This window comes from Muntiacus reevesi, chromosome X (assembly GCF_963930625.1).
Source record: "Muntiacus reevesi chromosome X, mMunRee1.1, whole genome shotgun sequence".
Lineage (NCBI taxonomy): Eukaryota > Metazoa > Chordata > Mammalia > Artiodactyla > Cervidae > Muntiacus > Muntiacus reevesi.
This window is the reverse complement of record NC_089271.1, coordinates 56,734,109-56,752,122: the sequence shown is the minus strand read 5'-3', so window position 1 is coordinate 56,752,122 and position 18,014 is coordinate 56,734,109. Positions and strand designations below refer to the sequence as shown.

General features: G+C 42.1%; 1 long non-coding RNA gene and 1 pseudogene across 1 annotated transcript in view; both read right to left on the bottom strand.

Moving 5' to 3' along the window:
• Positions 1-1,789: 1,789 nt before the first annotated feature.
• The window catches only part of LOC136153391 (uncharacterized), a 127,333-nt gene continuing 111,108 nt past the window's right edge, over positions 1,790-18,014 (bottom strand). Inside the window, exon 3 of the long non-coding RNA XR_010660390.1 lies at positions 1,790-1,872. This is a non-coding gene — a long non-coding RNA (uncharacterized lncRNA). The remainder of the gene's footprint in view (positions 1,873-18,014) is intronic.
• Positions 9,954-11,355, bottom strand: LOC136154041 (poly(rC)-binding protein 2 pseudogene; annotated as a pseudogene).

Sequence of the window (18,014 nt, the reverse complement as noted above, 5' to 3'; positions counted from 1 at the left end):
TCTGAGGCAACCCTTCCTGGAGGAATGCTTTGACCCTCAGCCTGCTCAGTTGGGAGCCCCAGATACAGGGCAGAGTAAGAGGACAGAAGAGAGTCGAAGGCTTTACACCCAAATCTGTACCCATAGGACATAGGTCTGGCATGTCTCACAGAGAGTAAAAGAGTAACACATATGGCACTTATACCCATTTCCTTTGCTTCCCACAAAACAGACCTAATCGTAAAACAGCATCGTAATTAAGGGACCCTTCAACTGGCCATTGTTTGCCACCCTCCAATGGATATTATGGCCAGGCAGATTTGCAAAAGAAAGTCAGTCGTGTCTTCTTTAAACTCTGGGGATCAAACTTATCCCAGTTTTTCAGGAAACAATCCAAGGGTGTGGGTATGGAACTTTGAGTAGTTCCCATCTGTAAGAGAAAAAAAAGCAGCTTCCAGCGCCCTTGCTTTTTTCCACTGGAGGTGTCCCTCCCTGCTCTAGATAGGGGTGGAGACAGACTTTCCAACCAAGCATTCCTTCCCTGGTCAGACTTAGCATGTCCCTTAGCGACGCAGGCGCCTTACTTGTTCAGCCCTCCTTGCTCTATCATCGAGGCAGGGCAGAGATGGATCCGATGGCATCCCAAATTGACTTTTAGTTTCTTACCACCAAGACCTTTGATTTGCCCTTTTCCTCTGATGCCACCCAGATTGTAACAGAGTAGTTTTCTCTAACGTTTCCCAAGCTAGAACTAGAAGGGGAAGCATCCGACTTCTGTGTGCCTGTGCACATTCTTGAGTACAGTCTTGACCACAGTAGAAACAGTGAGTCATAAGTGAATGAACAATAACCAAGATGTCCTTTCTGAGTGTAGCAAAAGTGATGGTGGAGGGTCAGCCAGCGAGGCAAGAGCGATTTTTGTTCTTGAGCTGCTAAGGCCAATCATTACAGTTTATTTCCACAGATTCTACAAAAGGAATATCTAGAGAGTTGAGACAGAAGCCACTGGAAAGCTTTACCTGGTTCGCTAAGAGCTAGCACTACCAAAGGAATAAGGTAGCTGTACTTCCAATCTGGGATTCCTGACCTATGTTCTTAGAAACCTCATGCTGGCTAGCAGCACTTCCATCCATATAGTTTGGAAGCACAGCTATGACAGGGACTTGCTTTTAGGATTCTGGCCCCATATGGAAACAACCAAGAGAGATGGTCTTGGAGCTAGAACTCCACATCACTCCCATCTGCAGTGCGAGAGAAAACAACCAAGATTTAACTTTGGCTCCTGGCAAGTCTGGGTGCCCCATGGCTATCAATCCAAGCTTGGGTTCTAAGTAAAAGTAAAAGTAACAGCATGGACCACAGGTCTCTTGAAAGTCTATGATTCAACAGATTAGGCTAGTAGTTCTAATTCCCCAGGCAGTTACAGAATGGTCAAAGAGACCAGGAAAATGTGACTGAGAAAGGAAATTTGGGTCTACACTCTTTGTCCATTTCTGACTGCTCCCATCGCATGGATGTTGAGTGATTCTTGTCAGGTCAGTATAAATCCCCAACAATGCTCACTTTTCAGGGCTGCCTTCAGTCATTACGAGGCACCCTGAAACTACAGAGTTGGACTCAATGTTTGCTTCACAAAGGATACATCTCAGGGTTTCAATAAGTCACACACACCGGCACACCACAGAGTTAGTAAAATAAAAGGAGAAACATGGGTATTCTAAAAGAACAGGCAAGCTAGAGCTCTGAGTGTCTTTACCTTGTCTTGAAGATCCCAGACGAGTCTCCAAGATCATAGCTTATGGTGAACGATGGCAGATTTGTGATCTCTGAAGAAGAGTTAGCTTTGGCACAAGGGACGACGCTTCAGACACTCAGAACTTCGTGTGACAAATGCTTTATCAGTGAAAAAAGGAGAAAAGAGAAAGTTTCTGACATAGATATATGAAGGGGGCAGAGAGTGTCCTGTCACTAGTTTTAGCAAGGGAGCTATAAACTTTTTCAGCTGATTATTAACAATAAATCAAAAGAATGTCTCAAGGTTGTAAAGGTCTTACCAGAGCCACTCTCACAACATACATTTTAAAATAACAGGATTAGAACTAACAGTAGAAAGGTCTTAACAGACCCACTCCTACAACATATATTTTAAGCTAACAGGGTGAGTCAGAAGATTCTTAAGAAGGAGAAACATGTCCTTGAGCAGAGCAGACTATATTGTTGTTATATAAACATTAGTACAGAGTTTAAAGACAAACATACCCTTGAGCAAGATGAGTTGTTTTGTTATGAGTTGTTAATGGGTTGTTTGTTATATGTGATGTGAATGTTTGCTATGTGATGAGTTGTTTTCTTTAAACTCTGAGCTTAAAGTAAAAAAAAAAAACAAACAAACAAACAAAAAAATTTTACGTGACTAAGATGGAGGAATGTAGAAAAAGCGTTTGTCCCTTTCTCCTCCTTGAAGGCCCAGGACCCCTTTCTCCTCCTTGGCCCTGGACTCCTTATCAACCTACCTAAGAATTAACTCTTTCAGTTGCAGCCTTAAACATCCCAGAGAAACAAACTGATTCATTTTTCTCTTCACTACAACAACATATTTGGTCAAGTTTTTGAGTTCTCTGAAAGCAACAAGTGGCATGCAAAGTTCTTGCTGGGAAGTCATCTGACAGTACACTTTCAAATAATCAGGGTAACAACAGATATGGTAATTCACATTTACACAGCTTTCTCTCCTGACATCTTTTCTTATGGACTTGTACAATCTGTCCTAGGTGTGTCTTTACACTACACTGAAACAGCCAGGAAACATGCTTTCATGAACCTGGGAATTGGGGCCTGATGGCAAAACAAGTATTTCCCCCCAGTGAAACTGGATGTCTGCAGCCTTAAACTTGCCAGAAAAACATGCTGATTCATTTTTCCCTTCATTATCACCACAGCTCTTGTCTATTTCTTGAGTTTTCTGAGAGAAACAGGCTGCTTGCCACTTCTTGCTAGTAAGTCATCTGACTGTATCAGTTCAGTTCACTTCAGTTGCTCAGTCGTGTCCGACTCTTTCTGACCCCATGAATCGCAGCACACCAGGCCTCCCTGTCCATCATAAACTCCCAGAGTTTACTCAAACTCATGTCCATTGTGTCGGTGATGCCATCCAACCATCTCATCCTATGTCGTCCCCTTCTCCTCCTGCCCCCCAGCATCAGGGTCTTTTCCAATGAGTCAACTCTTCACATGAGGTGGCCAAAGTATTGGAGTTTCAGCTTCAGCATCAGTCAGTCCTTTCAATGAATATTCAGGGTTGATTTCCTTCAGGATGGACTGGTTGGATTTCCTTGCAGTCCAAGGGACTCTCAAGAGTCTTCTCCTACACCACAGTTCAAAAGCATCAATTTTTCGGCACTCAGTTTTCTTCACAGTTCAACTCTCACATCCATACATGACCACTGGAAAAACCATAGCCTTGACCAGACGGAACTTTGTTGGCAAAGCAATGTCTCTGCTTTTTAATATGCTCTCTAGGTTGGTCATAACTTTACTTCCAAGGAGTAAGTGTCTTTTAATTTCATGGCTGCAATCACCATCTGCAGTGATTTTGGAACCCCAAAAAATAAAGTCTGACACTGTTTCCACTGTCTCCCCATCTATTTCCCATGAAGTGATGGGACCAGATGGCATGATCTTAGTTTTCTGAATGTTAAGCTTTAAGCCAACTTTTTCACTCTTCTCTTTCACTTTCATCAAGAGGCTTTTTCGTTCCTTTTCACTCTCTTTCATAAGGGTAGTGTCATCTGCATATCTGAGGTTATTGATATTTCTCCCAGCAATCTTGATTCCAGGTTGTGCTTCTTCCAGCCCAGCATTTCTCATGATGCACTCTGCATATAAGTCAAATAAGCAGGGTGACAATATACAGCCTTGATGTACTCCTTTTCCTGTTTGGAACCAGTCTGTTGTCCCATGTCCAGTTCTAACTGCTGCTTCCTGACCTGCATACAGGTTTCTCAAGAGGCAGGTCAGGTGGTCTGGTATTCCCATCTCTTTCAGAATTTTCCACAGTTTATCGTGAGCCACACAGTTGAAGGCTTTGGCGTAGTCAGTAAAGCAGAAACATATGTTTTTCTGGAACTCTCTTGCTTTTTCAATGACCCAGCGGATATTGACAATTTGATCTCTGGTTCCTCTGCCTTTTCTAAAACCATCTTGAACATCTGGAAGTTCTCGGTTCACATATTACTGAAGCCTGGCTTGGAGAATTTTGAGCATTACTTTACTAGCATGTGAGATGAGTGCAATTGTGCAGTAGTTTGAGCATTTTTTGGGATTGCCTTTCTTAGGGATTAGAATGAAAACGGACCTTTTCCAGTCCTGTGGCCACTGCTGAGTTTTCCAAATTTGCTGGCATATTGAATGCAGCACTTTCACAGCATCATCTTTCAGGATTTGAAATAGCTCAACTGGAATTCCATCACATCCACTAGCTTTGTTCATAGTGATGCTTTCTAAGGTCCACTTGACTTCACATTCCAGGATGTCTGGCTCTAGATTGTGATCTGACTGTATAGTTTCACCTAATTGGGGTAACAACAGGAATGGCAGTCAATACTCACAGAACACTCTCCCCTGATCTCTTATCACTTTTCTGATCAAATGTCACATTGTGTTCCAGAAGTGTCTTTACACAGCTCTGAAACTGCAGGGAAAAATTTTTTTGTACCTGGGAATTGTGGCCTGATGACAAATAAAGTACTTTCACCACTGTGAAACGCGGATAGTTGCAGCCTCAAACCTGCCAGGAAAACACACTGGTCATTTTTCTCTTCATTACAACAACTGCTTTGTTCAAGTTTTTAGTTTTCTGGAAGCAACATGCTGCTTGCCACATCTTGCTGAGAAGTCATCTGACAGCACAGTTTCACCCAATCAGGGTAATAACAGGTACGGCAATCAAGATTCACAGAACACTCTCTCCTGACTTCTTTTCTCTTGGAACGGTACAGTGTGACCTAGGTGTCTACATAACTTTGAAACAGTCAGGAAACGTTTTTGTGAACCTGAGAACTGGGGCCTGAAGGCTAATAAGTATTTCCCCCCAGTAAAAGATGGATGGTTTCAGCCTTAAGCTTGCCAGAAAAACACACACTGGTTCATTTTTCTCTTCATTACAACAGCAGCTTTGGTATATATTTTGACATTTTGGAAGAAACAGGCTGCTTGCCACTCTTTGTCAGAAATGATCTGACAGTACAGTTTCACCTAATTAGGGTTAAAGTAGGAATGGCAGTCAACACTCACAGAACACTCTCCTGTGAGCAATTTTCTAGTGGAATGTCATGTTGTGCACTAGAATGTCATGTTGTGCACACAGCTCTGAAACTGCAGGGAAACATATTTTTGTGAAGTTGGGAATTGAAGCCTGATGGCAAATGAAGTACTTTGCCATTGTGAAAGGTAAATAGTTGAAGCCTCAGACCTGCCAGGAAAACACACTGGTTCATTTTTCTCTTCATTACAACAACAGATTTGGTCAAGAGATTGAATTTTCTGAAAGCAACAGGCTGCTTGTCACTTTTTTTCCTGGGACGTCATCAGACAGTAGTTTTACCTAATCAGAGCGACAACTGGTATGGTAGTCAACAGTCAGAGAATACTCTCCCCTTAGATCTGTTCTCAAGAAATGGTACAATGTTTCCTAGAAGTCTCTTTGCACAGCTCTGAAACTGCAGAGAAACATGTTTTTGAGAACCTGGGAATTGGCACGTGATGGAAAAAGAGGTATTTTCCCACTGTAAAAGCTGAAGACTAGCAGCCTTAAGCTTGCCAAAGAATCAAATTGGCTCATTTTTTGTCTTCATTACAACATCTTTGGCCAAGTGTTTGAGTTTTCTGAAATCAACAGGCAGTTTGACAATTCTTGCTGGTAAGTCATTTGACAGTACATTTACACCAAGTCAGGGTAACACAGTTATGGCAATCAACACTCACAGAGCACTCTCTCCTGACATCTTTTCTCAGGGAATTGTACCGTGTGTCCTAATTGTGTCTATATACAATTCTAAAACAGCCAGGAAATACGCTTTTGTGAACTTAGTAGTTGGGGCCTCATGTCAAAAGAAGTATTTTCTCCCAGTGAAATCTGGATGGTTATAGCATTAAACTTGTCAGAAAAGCACACTGGTTCATTTTCCTCTTCATTAAAACAACAGGTTTGGTTTAGTTTTTGTGTTTTCTGAAAGAAACAGGCTGCTTGCCACTTTTGTCTGGGAAGTCATATGACAGTAGTGTATCACTTAATCAGGATAACAACAGGTATGGCAGTCAGCAATCACAGAACACCCTCCCCCGACCTCTTTTCTGATAGAATGTCATATTGTATCATAGGAGTGTCTTCACACAGCTCTGAAACTGTGGGGAAATATGTTTTTTGAAACCTGGGAATTGGGGTCCAAAGGCAAAAGAAGTACTTTCCCACTGTAAAACCTGGATAGTTGCAAGCCTGCCTGGAAAACACACTGGTTTATTTTTCCCTTCATTACAACAACAGATTTGGTCAATATTTTGAATTTTCTGAATACAAGAGATTGCTTGGCACTTCTTTCTGGTAAGTCATCTGACAGTACAGTTTTACCTAATCAGAGTAAGAATTATTATAGTCCACACTCAGCGAACACTCTCCCCTAACATCTTTTCTCAAGGAATGGTACACTGTGTCCTAGGAGTCTCTTTACACAGCTCTGAAACTACAGGGAAACATGTTTTTGTGAACCTGGGGATTGGGGCCTGATGAAAAAAGAAGTATTTTCCCACTGTGAAAGCTGGATGGTTGCAGTCTTAAGCTTCCCAGAAAAGCATACTGGTTCATTTTTCTCTTCATTACAACAGATTTGGTTAAGCTTTTTAATTTTCTGAAAGCAACAGGTAGCTTGCCTGTTCTTACTGGGAAATCATCTCATGGTACACTTTGACCTCATTATAGTAACAACAGATATGTTTAACAACACTCACCGAACACTGTCTCCTGACACGTTTTCTTATGTAATTGTACAGTGTGTCCTAGGTGTGTCTTTACACAACTCTGAAACAGCCAGGAAACATGCTTTTGTGAATCTGGGAATTGGGGTCTGATGGCAAAAGAAGTTATTTCCCCCCAGTTAATGCTAGATGGTCGCACCCTTAAAAGTGAAGCCGGACACTCAATTGTGTCTGACTCTTTGTGACCCCATTGACTGTAGTCCATAAAATTCTTCAGGCCAGAATACTGGAGTGGGTAGCCTTTCCCTTCTCCAGAGGATCTCCCTAACCCAGGGATTGAACCCAGGTCTCCCACATTGCAGGCAGATTCTTTACCAGCTGAGTCACAAGGGAAGCCTAAGAATACTGACTTTTCTCTTCAGTTGGTCTGATTTTTTAGTTTTATGAAAGAAACAGGCTGTTTGGCACTACTTGCTGCGTAGTGACCTGAATATACAGTATTACCTAATTGGGATAACAACAGGAATGGCTGTCAACACTCAGAGAACACTCTTCTCTGAGTTCTTTTTCTGATGGAATGTAACATTGTGTCCTAGGAATGTCTTTACACAGTTCTGAAAGTGAAGGAAAACATGTTTTTTGAGCCTGGAAATTGTGGCCTGATGGCAAAAGAAGAAATTTCCCACTGTGAAACCTGGATAGCTGCAGCCTCAACCCTTCCAGGAAAACACACTGGTCCATTTTTCTCTTCATTACAACAAATTTGGACAAGTTTATGAGTTTTCTCAATGCAATAAGTTGCTTGACACTTCTTTCTGGGATGTAATCTGGCACTACACTTTCACCTAATAATAGTAACATCTTCTCTGGTAGTAAACACTCAGAGAACACTCTCCAATGACATCTTTTCCCATGGAATGGAACAATGTGTCCTAGAAGTGTCTTTATACAGCTCTGAAACTGCAAGAATACATATTTTTGTGAACCTGGAAATTGAGGAGTGATGGCAAAGGAAGTATTTTTCCCCAGTGGAAGCTGGATGGTTGCAGCATTAAACTTGCCAGAAAAACACACTGGGTCGTTTTTCTCTTCATAACAACAGCTGCTTTGGTCATGATTTTGAGTTTTCTGAAACAAACAGATTGCCACTTCTTGCTGGGAAGTTATCTGACAGTACAGTTTCACCTAAGTCACAAATGGTATGATGGCTTATGGTGAATGGTGTCAGATTCTTGATCTCCAAAGGAGAGAATTTTACTTTGGCACCAAAGAGGTGGTTTCCATCACTCAGATCTTCGTGAAGTAAAATATTTATTACAGTGAAAAAGATTAGAGAAATCTTCTGACCTAGATATCAGAAGCAGATCTCAGTGGGGCAGAGAGTGCCCCACTCACTTGTCTTATCAAAGCTTTATGTACTTTTTCAATTGGTTACTAAGAGTAGAAAGATCTTCCCAGACCCATTCCCACAACATATGTCTTCTGATAACAGGATTAGTCAGAAGTTTCTTGTTAGAAAGGAGAAACATTTCCTCAGGCAAGACACGTTGTTATTATATAATCATTAGATTGTTACCATAACAACTCAGAGTTTAAGAAGAAAGAAAAAAGAAAAAACGTCTTATGTGACTAAGACAAAGCAATGTAGGAGAACACGTTTGTCCCTTCCTCCTCCTCAAGGGCCCTGATCTCCTTATCGACCTACCTAAGAATTAGCTGTCTCATTTTCCCCTCTTTTTCTTTTAGGAGAATATGGCTGCCAGGGAGTGGAATGTCACTCTTATTCCATAGCTGCTTCCTGCTAGCCAGGGGCCAGACCCTAAATTGGTGAGGCAGGATATTCTTCTTACCCTCATATTGAGGGTCTCTAGTCCAGGGTCCCCAAGTAATAGTTGGAGAAGGCTGTTGGACTCGAAGGAACTTAAACAACCATTTGTAACTTAAAAGTCACATTATGTCCATAGTTAAGATAGAAAATGTTACACAAGTCCATTTTAGGATTGTTAGATGTCATAAGATTAAGAAGAGGTGTCACATATGATTGTTGTTGGTGAAGGTATTTGCCGAGCTGAAGAAAGTCTTTTCCTTGAAGTGGAGAAACACACCATGTGAAACCTTCCACTGATGAGGAGGGGAGTGCTCTGCAGATGCAGCAATTATACCAATTGTGGAATGCAGCATTAGAATGAGTCCAGGACAGGAAGGCATTGTCTTGAGGGTCAAACGGCAGACTCAGGATTTTAGGAGTCATCAGAAGCAAGCCCACATATGTATCAGGCCCATCTGAAAAGGAAAAAGTAAAAGCATAGAGACTTAAGACATAAAAATGACATCACTTAGTCTCATTCAGGGTGCCACCTTTTAACTCAAGTGTGGTGCATCCATGAACCAATTCCTGACACTTTGACAGCTGTGGGAGAAGAAATAATAACCTGGTAGGGGCCTAGAGATTGTCCTCCAGACTCCAACATCTTTATCAGAACTTCTGTTTCTGGCTCAAACAATGGCTTTTCTGAGTTGGAGGCTGGTTCCTGAGTTACCTACTGGTGTTCTCGTAATGTCTGTTGAAAGGCTGAAAGCTGAGTCACATAGTTAATTCTAAGGCTTCAGGATCTAAGACAATATCCGTGTGCAAAAATGGTCTTCTGCCAGAGAGTCATTCAAAAGGAGATAGTCCCTTCTTCTTAAGGGCAGTTCAAGCCCTCATAAAGGCTATTGGTAAAACTTTAAACCAACTGTCTTGTGTTTCCTGTGTTAGCTTACAAGATGTCTTCTTTTTTTGTTGTTGTTGTTGTTTCTTTGGGGTTTTTGTTGTTGTTGTTCTTTTTCATCTTTTAATTTTTTTGAAAAATTCCTGACATTACAGAACTAAACTGAAATGTATTAATATTCCACTCTTACATTTCCATGACAAACAAAAAAAAAATTCATGAGCCAAAAAAAAAAAAAACAGGGAGAAGCTTATAAAACTAAATATGGATCTCGGCATTAACAGCTGAACAGAGAAAGGAATTAAAACGCTTTAATTAAAAAATCACGAGTGGATGATAAAGTGTGTAGAAACTGAAAATTTACAAACTATTTAAAACCTGGAATCGCTGACTGTTCAGAAACTACACAGATGGATCATGGGTGGTGGTGAACAGCAGAAAGGGATTATGGATGAATCTGCATTGTTCTAGCTGCTCCCCATGCCACCCGTCTCCGAGGAAAGCCTGACACTGATTAGATATTGAGCCAGGCTAATGCTGGCAGCAGATCCAGTGATGGTAACCTGCCTATCAGTAGATCCTTCCACTGGGTTCGAAATTTTGATCTGCGCCCCAGACATCAGATGAATCTCATTGATTTTGGAGCCTTGACGCCTGATTATGCAGCCAATCAAATCGTTTGGAATGGTGAGTTCATGAGAAGTAGTCTGAGCAGATGCATCCAAACCACTGAATCTGGTGTTGCCATGTGTCATGGGAAAATGAGACTGTAGCATTGCCAACTGGTGCAGCTTGGTCAAATCTGGCTGTGGAATGGCATACTGTCCTTGAATGGTATAGGCCTCTAGAGGTGGTCCCTCCAGGTCAGGGTTGAGGCACATGGACGGGGTGGTGTGGGGAAAGCTCGCACTGTCGCTGCTTGTGCTGTACCTGTCCTGACCACCTGCAAAGATGACCGGAGAACTGGACGGCTTGGGCCGGTACGGGATGGTCACGCCCTTCGGGGGGGACTGGGAGAGAGTCTCCAACATAACCACGCAGATCTGTTTCACACACTCGATGCTGGATTGCGGAATGCCAAGCAATAGTGATGGCCCACTCAGTTGAGTTGGGGAGCATATCCCCTGCCACGTGGACCTGAGCCCCTGTACTCTCTCGTATTTCCTTGATCTTGCAACCACCTTTCCCAATGAGAGAGCCACACTGACTAGCAGGGACCACCAGCCTCAGGGTGACTGGGGGTCTACTGGTAGCTGTGCTATTGGTCATAGAGCTGCTGATGTCCTCTTCCAGTTTGTCAATGATCATAGCAAAGGCTTTGAAGATGGCATTAGTGGGTCCAGCCAAAGTGATAATCCTTTCAGGACAATTCCCTTCTGAGATGTTTATACGTGCACCACTCTCCTCACGCATCTTCTTAACTGATTCTCCTTTCTTTCCGATGATACTGCCAACTTCCTTTCCATGCATAAGTAGCTGGATGGTGAGAGTGACATTTAATCCACCTTCAATCACACCGGTGTCCATGTCGAGCAGTGTTCTGAGGAGCTGGACTTTGAGTGGTCAAGTCTTTGGTCACTGGTGGGGGTGAAAGCCAAAAACTGCAGGCGCGAGGCGACTGAGGGGAAAAGGGGAGCGGGCGGGAAGGGGAAGGGCGGGAGGCCGGGGGTGGAACAATAGGGGCGGGCGGGAAGGAGAGGGGGGCCCCCGTGGGCTGGCGGAGGAGGAAGGGGGGGTGGAGGAGGAAGAGGAGGAAGGGGGAAAGAGACCCCGGAGCGGGCGGGAGAGGGCGCAGGCTGCGGCTGCTCCAGCTGCTGCCTCTGCAGGTCTGGGGCAAGATGTCTTCTAATAATGTCATTAGCCTTTTCAACCTTTCCTGATAATTGGGGCCTCTGGGAACAGTGTGATATTCTATTCCTAGAACTTTTGACACCTTTTGATTTACAGCAGCTTTAAAGGAGGAGCTACTGATGCTCTGAACTTTAAAGTTTAAGATTCTGCTCATATCATGAGAAGTCAGTACAGTAAGATTTTGCCCATTAGTAAACTTAGCTCAGTTGGTAAAGAATCTGCCTGCAATGCAGGAGACCTGGGTTTTATTCCTGGGTTGGGAAGATCCCCTAGAGAAGGAAATGGCAACCCACTCCAGTATTCTTGCCTGAAGAATCCCATGGACAGAGGAGCCTGGCAGGCTACAGTCCATGGGGTTGCAAGAGTCGGACTTGATTTAGTGACTAAACCACCACCAAGTTCTTTATAACCTGGAATTCAAATATGGCAATAGCCTGTAATGCCCAAGAAACCTCTCAACTGTCTTAAAGTCATAGGTAGAGGATGATTTTGTATAGGTTTAAGTCCAGAAAGCACCCTTCAAATCAGTGACTGAAAAATATTTGGCTTGTTCAGGAATTTCAGACAATGAAGTATAAAGATTAGGCACCATGGCGTGTAAAGGAACCACAGCCTCATTTATTATTTGCAAATCTTGAACTAGTCTCCATTTATCATCAACTTTTTTACACCCTAAATAGGAATGTTGCATGGACTGTTACAGAAAATTAATAGCCCTTGTTCTTTTAAACTTTCAATGATGGATTTTAACATTTATTTTAACTCGGGCTTTAGTGAATACTGCTTTGGATATGGATACAGGTAAAGGTTTTTGAGCTTGATGATTACAGGAACAGCATTTTGGGCTCAAACCAGTTTTTCCATCAGCCAATACTCTAGTATTTACATTTTGTTCAATTAATGGGAGAGAAAGAGCAGGCTCCATATTCATGAAAACAGAGGTCTGGACCTTGCTTAGTATACCCCTCCCCAGAAGGGGTGAGGGAGACTCTGGCATGATCAGAAACCCGTGAGAAAATAGCACTGAGTCCCAGTTGCAGCTTTCTTGTTGTTCAGTCACTCAGTAGTGTCCGATTCTTTGTGACCCCATGGACTGCAGCACGCCAGGTTTCCCTGTCCTTCACCATCTCCCAGAGTTTGCTCAAACTCATGTTTATTGAGTCAGTGAAGCCATCCACCAATCTTTCCCTCTGTAGTCCCCTTTTCCTCTTGCCCTCGATCTTTCCCAGCATCAGGGTCTTTTCCAAATGTCAGCTCTTTGAATCACGTGGCCAAAGTATTGGAGTTTCAGCTTCAGTATCAGTCCTTCCAATGAATATTCAGGATTGATTTTCTTAAGGATGGACTAGTTTGATCTCCTTGCAGTCCAAGGGAATCTCAAGAGTCCACTCCAACAACACAATTCAAAAACATCCATTCTTCAGTGCTCAGCCTTCTTTATGGTCCAACTCTCACATCCATACATGACTACTGGAAAAACCATAGCTTTGACTCTTCGGATCTTGGTTGGGAAAGTAATGGTTTGGCTTTTTAATATGCTGTTTAGATTTGCCACAGCTTTTCTTCCAAGGAGCAAGCATCTTTTAATTTCAAGGCTGCAGTCACCATCTGCAGTGATTTTGGAGCCCAAGAAAATAAAGTTTGCCACTGTTTCCATTGTTTCTCCATCTATTTGCCATTATTTTGCTAGTATGTGAAACGAGTGCAATTGTGCCATAGTTTGAACATTCTTTGGCATTGCCTTCTTTTGGGATTGGAATGAAAACTGACCTTTTCCAGTCCTATTGCCACTGCTGAGTTTTCTAAATTTCCTAGCATATTGAATGCAGCACTTTAACAGCATCATCTTTTAGGATTTGAAATAGCTCCCTTGGAATTCCATCACCTCCACTAGCTTTGTTCATAGTGATGCTTCCTAAGGCCCCCTTGACTTCACACTCCAGGATGTCTGGCTAGGTGAGTGAACCTTGAGAGCCTGACCCCTGGGGCCTACACCTTGGAGGGTAGTCTCTTCTCCAGTGTGTTCTTTGCAGACTGAACATGGAGCTGGGGGAGGCTTAGACACCTGAGAACAATCTAGCTTGAGATGTCTTTCCTTTCCACAGTAAAAGCAAGTTCATCCCTTTTCACTTGTGTCCCACTGGGCATTTTTCTCCTCAGACTGTTTAAGAGCAGATCTAACAGCCATTGCTAAGGCTTGAGCTTTTTCCCTGGTTCTTTTTGCCTCCTGTGTTATTTCTCATACTCTCTGTCATAATAAACTGTCTTAGCCAGTTGTAACAGTTTATCTAAAGACTAATTTGGTTCATATGCCTGTTTTAGTAGCTTACGGCAGATATCTGGAGTCAGCTGAGTAAGAAATCTATCTTTTAAGATGATTTCTTCTGCACGTTCAGTCAGGTTCAGTGTCAGTAAAATTGTGGAGAACCTCCCATAGTCTATCTAGGAATTTACTAGGAGTTTTCTTTTCTCCATGTTCTATGTCAGCCAACTTACCATAGCATAAAGTCTTAGCATGTGCTCACTTGAATCCTTCAAGAATACCTATGACAAAGTGGCTCTGATCCCACCTTACTTTAGCCATGTTATAGTCCCAGTCTGGCTTTGTTGTGGGTACTGATTCCCAGTAGGGAAGGTGGCTATCTCTTGTTCCCTTTTCCCTATTGATTCATGTTCAAGCCATTCATCTTCATAAGCAATAACTTCCCCAAAACTCGAGTTTTTTTGAGTCAGGAGTCAGCATCTGTCCTAAGATATATATTACATCTTTCCAAGTAAGGTTAAGTTCTGGGAACTGAACTTATTCCAGTTTCTCAAAATACATTTTAAAGGGGATGGTTCCGGAACTGCTAGTTCCCATCTGTAAGAGAGAAAAAAGCAGCATCCACAGCTGTGGCTTTTTTCTACTGGAGGTATCCCTCTCTGTTCCAGATGGGGGTGGAGACAGACTTTCCACTGGAGCATTCTTTCTCTAGTCAGACTTAGTCTGTCTCTTACCAATGCAGGCACCATTTTTACTCCCATCAGCCCTCCTCATCCTACAAATGAGGTGGTGGAGACACGCCAGGGGTAGACCTCATGGCATCCCAAACTGATTTCCAGTTTCTCGCCATTAAAACTTGGCTTGAAGAAATATTTCCAGCAGATAGCATGGTGAGTTGTGAGAATCAGAGAAGACATGAAAGCTTAAGAATTCTATTGATTTAACCAAAAAGTCCCTTCAGTTTTAAGTAAAAATAAAAGACACACTTTTCATTTTCACCAAGAACTTTATTGAACCATGTATTCACCATTTTGTTTCACTACCTTCTGCCATTTTTCAGTCAACTTCATAATTACATCTTCTCAAAACTCTATCTTTTTGAGCAAAGAACTGCTCCAGGTGTCTTTTGCATTCTTCCAGGTAATTGATCTTTTTTCTGCTAAAATAATTTTGTATTATACAGAATGAAGTAAGTCAGGAAGAGAAAAGCAAATATTGCATATGCACACATATATGGAATCTAGAAAGATGGTACTGGTTAACCTATTTGCAGGGCAGTAATGGAGACATAGACATAGAGAAAAGATTTATGAACATGGATGGTGAGGGGGAAGAGGAGCAGATGGGATGAGTGGGGAGAGTAGTGTGGATGCATATACACTACCATATATAAAATAGATAGTCAATGGAAATTTGCTGTATGACCCAGGAAACTCAAACTGGAGCTATGTAACAATCTAGAGGGGTGAGAAATGCTGGGAGGTGGGAGTGAGTTCTAAGAGAGAGGGGACATACGTATATCTATGATTAATTCATGTTGATGTATGGCAGAAATCAAAGCAATATTGTAAAGCAATTATCCCTTACTTAAAAATAAAATAATTTTAAAATCATAAAAAACAAGAAAGTAAATCACCAAGATAATTGTTCAACTCATAATAAGAAAGACTGCAAAATTCACTGAGGACAAACATATAGAGAAAAAGTGATACATATTTGAGCAGACAGCAACATGACTTCAGTGATTCCAGAGGCAGGTGTGAAGATGGGTTTTTGATCAGCCTGGATTCTTGGTGACTATGATAAACAGAGCCCCCTACTGACCACAGAGTACGTGTAACCTAAGTGAGAAATAAAACTTTTTTTAAACCACCGAAAAAAAAAGTAAAATTAATTAATTAAAAAATAAATACTGAAATAAATAGAAAAAAAAAACTTGGCTTGATTTCCCCTTTTCCTCTGGTGCCACCTGGGGCGGAGCAGAGTAGTTTTCCAGAATGCTCCCCAAGTAAGACTGCTAGGAGATGCATCTGTTTTCCATGTGCCTGTGTTAAGCTCTTACCCCAGTTTTTAAAAAAATCATTTCAAAGGGGCTGGTTCTGTAACTACTAGCTCCCATCTGTAAGAGAAAAAAGCGGCATCCACAGCTGTGGCTTTTTTCTACCGGAGGCACCCCTCCCTGCCCTAGATGGGAGTGAAGAAAGACTTTCCACCTAAGCTTTCCTTCATTGGTCAGATTTTTCTGTCACTTTTGATGCAGGTGCCTTCAGCCCTCCTCATTCTACCATTGATGGGGATTGAGATGCACCAGAGGTAGATCTGATGGCATCGCAAATTGATTTCTAGTTCCTTATGACCAAGACTTTGGTTTGATTTGCTCTTTTTTTCTGATGCCACCCAGAGTATAATAGGGTAGTTTTCCAGAATGTTCCCCAAACTGAGACCTCTAGGAGAAGAATCCATCTTCCTTGTGCCTGTGCACATTCCTGAACATAGTCCACAGTAGAAGCGGTCAGTCATAAAGGGACATACAAAAAGATCAAGATGTTTCCCAGTGAGTGTCACCACATGCATATATGTGATAGCAAAAGAGGTGGTGGAGGGTTGGCCAGCAAGGAAAATGTGTTTTTTGTCCTTGACCTACTAGGGCCAATACTTCCAGCTCATTACCACAGATTACATAAAAAGAATATATCAGGAGTTTAGACAGAAGCCACTGGAGAGCTTTATCTGCTCCACTAAGAGCTAGCACTACCAAAGGAGGAAGCCCACTGCACTTCCAATCTGGAATTCCCAATCTATGTTCTGAGAAACCTCATACTTGCTAGGAGTAATTCCATCTGTATAATTCAAGGGCACAACCATGACAAGAAGTTGCTTTTGCAGCTCTAGCCCCATATGGGAGCAGCCAAGAGAGAGACGCTCCTGAAGCTAGATCTACACCTAGTTCACATCTTCAGTGCATGAGAAAACAACCAAGATGGAACTTTTGGCTCCTAGCAAGGTTGGGTGCCTAAATAAAGGTACACAGTAACAGCACGGATTACAAGTCATTAAAAGTCTATGATCTGACAGATTAGGTTAGTAGTTCCAATTTCCAGTTACAAAATGGTTGAAGAGACCAGGAAAAGGTGACCAAGAAAGGAAAGTTAGGTCTGCATGCTTTGCCCATTTCTGGCCACTCCCCTTGCAGGGACATTGGGTGCCTATTGGCACTGGCAGGTCAATATAAAACCCTGATAGGTTCCCCTTTCAGGTCTGCCTTCAGTCTTTACAATGTGCCACAGAACCATAAAGCCAGGCTCAACTCTCACTTAGCACAGGACACGTCTCAGTTTCCAATCAATCACACACACAGACACACCTTAGAGTTAGTAAAGTAAAGCAGAAAATGTGTATACTGAGAAAGCATAGAGGCTAGAGCTTGGAGTGTCCTTACCTTGTCTTGAAGATCCCAGATAAGACCCTGAGATGATAACTTATGGTGAATGATGTTGGATTTGTGATCTACAAAGGAGAGAATTTTGCTTTGGGACAAAAGATGCAGCTTCAGTCACTCAGAGCTTTGTGTGTCAAAAGACAAGAAGTTGCTTTTGCAGTGAAAAAGGAATAGAGAAAGCTTCTGATATAGACATTTGAAGGGGGCAGAGAGTGCCCCACTCAGGGGACTTATCAAGGCCTTATATAATTTTTCAATCAGTTACTAAAAATAGAAAGGTCTCCCCAAACCCACTGCCACAACATACATCTTAAGATAACAGGATTAGTCAGAAGTTACTTGTTAGGAAGGAGAAACATGTCCTCTGGCAAGAAACATTTGTTGTTAGATAATCATTAGTACAGAGCTTAAGGAAAAACATAGCCTTGAGCAAGATGAGTTTTTGTGTAATCATCAGCTCTGGGATTAAAGAAAGTTAGTATTAGGCAAAATAGACAGTTGCCATAACAATTCACAGCTTAAGAAAAAAAGTCATATGTGACTAAGACAAAGTAATGTAAAAGAAAAATGTTTGTCCCTTCCTCCTCCTCAAGGGCCCTGGTCTCCTTATCAATCTACCTAAGAATTAACTTTCTCAGGTATTGCAGTCACTACTCACAGAACACTCTCCCCTGACATCTTTTCTTATGGAATGGTACACTGTATCCTAGTTGTGTCTTTACATAACTCTGAAACAGTCAGGAAACATGCTTTTGTGAACCTGGGGGTTGGGCACTTATGGTAAAGACTGTATTTTCCACAT